This window comes from Cynocephalus volans, chromosome 13 (assembly GCF_027409185.1).
Source record: "Cynocephalus volans isolate mCynVol1 chromosome 13, mCynVol1.pri, whole genome shotgun sequence".
Taxonomy (NCBI): domain Eukaryota; kingdom Metazoa; phylum Chordata; class Mammalia; order Dermoptera; family Cynocephalidae; genus Cynocephalus; species Cynocephalus volans.
In genome coordinates, this window is record NC_084472.1 from 100,857,942 (window position 1) to 100,862,830 (window position 4,889).

General features: G+C 45.0%; 1 pseudogene; it reads left to right on the plus strand.

Annotated features, from left to right (window-relative positions):
- The first annotated feature begins 1,087 nt into the window (after positions 1 to 1,087).
- On the plus strand, positions 1,088 to 2,938 carry LOC134361739 (nuclear receptor coactivator 4-like; annotated as a pseudogene).
- Positions 2,939 to 4,889: the final 1,951 nt, after the last annotated feature.

A 4,889-nucleotide genomic window follows, 5' to 3' on the forward strand; every position in this document is an offset into this window, starting at 1 on the left:
ACAGGAAAACACTGCTTGGACATTTTTTTTAACTTTTCATTTGAAATAATTTCAGACTATAAAAAAATACAAAAACATTACTGCATATCTTTCACACAGACTCCCCAAATGTTAACATTTTGCCTACCCACAATTATATGAGTACATAATGATCAAAATCAGGAAATTAACATTGATATAATACTGTTATCTAATCTTCAGACGTTCAGTTGTCCCATTAATGTTCTTTTCCTATTCCAGAAGCCAATCAAGCATTTCACATTGTATTTAATTCTCCTACTGAGGGAGTTTGGATGTGTTGTCCCCTGCAAAACTCATGTGGAAATTTGATCCCCAATGTGGCCGTGTTGGAAACTGATTGAGTCATGGGGGCGGATCCCTCATGAATGGATTAATGCTCTCCCTGGGGGAGGGGGGATTAATGAGTGAGTTCTCGCTCTATTAGTTCCCACAAGAGCTCATTGCTTAAAAAGACCCTGGCACCTTCTCTCTCTCTTGCTTCCTCTTGCCCTGTGATCTGCTTGTACCCGCCGGCAGCCTGCCACTTTCCGCCATGAGTAGAGGCAGCCTGAGGCCCCTGCCAGATGCAGCTGTTCCAGCATAATAAGCCAAATAAACCTCTCTTCTTTATAAATTACCCAGTCTCACGTCTTTCTGTTATAGCAACACAAAACAGACTAATGCAACCATCCAGAAGAGAAGGGCTCTAAAACACAATAAGTGGCAAAGCCACAAGGTGAAAGGAGTCCAGATCCTGAAATCATCAGGTATAAAATAGCTCGCCAAACACTGTGGTAAGAAGAAATGGACTTCTGTTGTGCTAAGTTACGAAGATGTTAGAATGGCACTGTTTTGGAAGTTTATGTCACCTAATAATACATACAACTATGTTTCAAATTCCAGGGGACTTGAATTACACCATCGGCTTTCCTGGTTCTGAGGTTTTCACACTTGGACTGGGCCAAGCTACTTGCATCCCAGGGTCTGCAGCTTGCAGACGGCCTATCGTGGGACTTCTCAGCCTCCATCACCTGACAGAAGAAAGAACGTATGAAGTGAAGAAATGTCTCAAGGAACAGTGAGCAGAATGAATGCTTCACAGGACCACACTGGCTGCTGCAGTAACAGAGAACTGCTTTTGAGGTGCAGCGATGCATGGAGAGAGTTGGAGCTTGCTATTGGTGGAGTTATCTGGGCTGAGTGGCAAATTAAAGACAACCTGTGAGAGGCCAAAACTCAGATTCACGGTCACGCAAGCCATCACCCGGAATGCCATCGAAGCCGTGAGGTGTGGCTGTATGAACAGGTAGATCTTGTCTATCCACTTAAAGAGGAGACACAACAACAGCAGGCCCAGCAGCTTTACTGGCCAGTGGGGCAGTTCAATTGTCTTATTCACCGACTGGAATGCACCCAAAACAAAGATCTAGCCAATCAAGTCTCTGTGTGCCTGGAGAGACTGGGCAATTTGATCCTCAGGCTTGAAGATTCAACTGTCCTGCTCTTTGAAGCAGACATGTCTGCTCTGCACTAGACCGTCACCACGTTTGGGTCCTTCGAGACCATTCAAATTCCTGAGCACCTGATGGCTCATGGTAGGTCGTCCAATTCTGTGCCCTTCCTGGAGAAGAGAGGCTATATCCCAATGCCAGAGCAGAATCCGGCATCTCAGCTCTCCCTCTCGGTGGATGGCTCCTTGGCAGCGAAACTCCCAGTGGTCATCAGGCAGCTGACACACCCAGCACCAACCCCGAGACTGGCTCATTCAACAGCAGGCCTCGGAGAACAGTCAGAATCCCACCAGAGGCTGAAATTTCTTCAGTGATGTCTGAGCAACCTGAAGGGTTTGGAAAACTGGCTCTTCAAGGGTCAGGAACAAGCAGTCTCTGAAAACCCAAGTTACCAAAAGGATAACAGCCATTCTACTACCAGATCTTTCTTCATTGAGATTGAAAAGGTTGGAGAGCCAGAGCTTCATGATCCAGATGAGATGGACCCATATGATTGGCTGGTGACTCTCCAGGGATCCCATAGCCTGAGAATGGCAGTGTGAACCCAGCAAGAAGCTCAAGCACTTGTTCCAGGGCCTCAGGGTGAGTGACTGGCTCACTAAGCCCGACTCCTGTCCCACTTGTTAGAGCAGTCGGCCCCGAGGTGTGGAGATTGAAAACCTGGGCAATCTGAAGCACCTGAATGACCATTTGGAGGCCAAGAAACCATTGCCGACCTCCAGCATGATTGCTGAGGGTTGGCTTGTCCAGAGCCTCAGGACCCACACAAAGTAGAGAAGGCGTGCAAAGCCAGTGAGCGCTGCACCCACTTTGCAGAGTGTGTATAAAGCACTGTGTAAATGGCTTCTGAAGAAAGAAGGGACGGATAACAATGGGATGCCTGTGGACCCCCAACCTGAGCCTGAGAAGCATAAAGATTTCCTGAATATGTGGCTCTGTCCTTCCAGAAAGGAGGTTACAGAACAAAATAAGGCACCCAAAGCAATAGCTTCTAGAATTGTTGATTCCTTCCAAGTCATAAAGAATGGTCCCTTATCAGGGTGGCTCATCAGGCCTTCATGCAAAGAAGGAAGTCCCAAGCAAGTGCCTAGGACTGAGGACAGAGCAGGCAAACAAAAGCTTAAAAGCCCCATGACCACTTCCTGGTGTCCCTTCAACACAGCTGACTGGGTCTTGCCGGGAAAGATGGAAACCTCAGCCAGTTATCCTCTGGAGAAGACAAGTGGCTTCTTTGAAAGAAGGTTCAGGAAGTATCATGTAATTCACCCCTGCGGGAGGGACGTAACTTCCCCCAGACTGTTGTGGCCTCCCCGCAGCTGGTGATCTTTGCCTGTAGCAGCTTCAAGCAAGCTCCTCCACAGAGGGGAAGAGACAGGCTGCCAGAGCCAAGCGGCTTTCCTGCAGATTATCACACACCCACGAGCTGAGAGACTGCAGCTTGCCCAGTCGTGGTGTTTCCGGGTCTGACCCCTGAGCTTAGCTCCTTTCCTGCCTCATTTTGAACTAGAGAAGTAATTGAATTATGAGTTACTGTGTAAAATTGGCTGTTTGTTGAAACTGAGGTGATTCAGCAACTTCTTGCAGAAGAATTCACTTAATTCACCCGCACACTAGAAACACATTGTGATGGACAGGCTCACAAACCTACACGGCTCCTAAGATTGGGGTGTTACTAGAGTGCATTAAAACTCTGTAGTTTTAAAATAAAATATTTCTGTAATCAAAGTGTGTTGATGTCTTTGAAAGCTGATAAACTTACCTTTAGATGCTTCTCTTGCTGTGGGTTTTCTTCTATCAGTGGTCCAAAATAATGATTATTCTGTTCAATTAATATGTAGTATACGTCACACAAATAATTAACCTCGCCAATACAGTGATTTTTTTTATTACCAAAATGTGTATTAATAATCTTGACAATTTTTGTCATTAATTACTAAATATTTAAGACTATATGTCAGTTCTACATTAGTTTTCATTTGAAAGAAATTCAGTTACTGCAAATTTTGTATTATTCCTTTCTTTAAATGTTATGAAAGTATCCAGTGAGCTCTTTAGAAGGGCTCTGTATTGTCTCAAAACCATTTTCAGGGTAGTCCTAGCCTCTTTCAAAATATTCTGCAGACTGGGGACTCTTTAGTGGGGACGAAGAGCAAAAAGGCAAGACCTGTTGGAAGTGTAGTGCTGTTTGAACAGTCACTGTCCTAGGGATTATTGGAGCATCCTGTGTAAATGGAAGTTGAGCTTGATACCTGGTGCTTCCAACTAGGCACAAAGTCAGTGTGCTCTTACTGCAAGCACAGCATACCTGTGCCTCCAAATGTACAAGCAGTGACATTTTAACGAACAGGTTGTTTTCAACTCTGGTGCTTGGGGGTGTTTATCAAAGCCTGATGAAAACTGATGTTCTCTTAATATCCTTAAAGGAATGTCTGTGCTTTAAAAAGTTTCTCTGTAGGAGAGAAGAGGGATTTATAATGTTTTAAAATTCTTTAAGATGGAATATCTTAGCTGCTTTCCAGGCTTTGAAACTATCAAGCCTCCTAACCACCTATGTGTTACTGGAAATACTTTTGAGGAATTTCATGGTCCTACAGTGTCATTGCCATACAGCTTTGCTGAAATTCTTTGAACCATAGTTGAAAAGAGACTTATATTTTTAAATCTCCCCTCCCCCACCCCCCACTATTTAGAACTATTATTATAATAAAGGTGGTGGGTAGAAACAACTTTAGGAGCCTTTCTAATACCTTAGGTTGCAGGACACCCGGTAGTTTCTTCTTTGAGGTTTAACACACTACACTTTACACTATCAAAACGTAACTGGGCCGAGCCCGTGGCGCACTTGGTAGAGTGCGGCGCTGGGAGCGCTGCGACGCTCCCGCCGCGGGTTCGGATCCTATATAGAACTGGCCGGTGCACTCACTGGCTGAGTGCCGGTCATGAAAAGGACAAAAAAAAAAAAAAAAAAAAAAAAAACGTAATTTACACTATCAAAACGTAATTTACACTATCAAAACGTAATTTACACTGATCACTATGCTGATGAGTATGTGAAACATTCTCTGCACTGATGCATTTTGTGCCACCCTCCATTAAAAGCATAACAGCCATAAAAAAATTACAAAAGCTTCTGATTTCCATCTTGTTAGCAGACTCAATCTCTTGCTGGCTTTGATGAAGCAAGTTGCTGTATTGGGGAGGCCCATGTGGTAAGGAATTAAGGGTAACCTCATGCCAAGAGCCAGCTAGGAACTGAGGCCCTCAGCCCAACGGCCCAAAGGCACTGAGTCCTGCCAGCAGCCACATAAGTGAGCTTGGAAGCAGATCCTCCCCTGGTTGAGCCTTCACGTGGGACCCCAGGCCCGGCCAACACCTTGA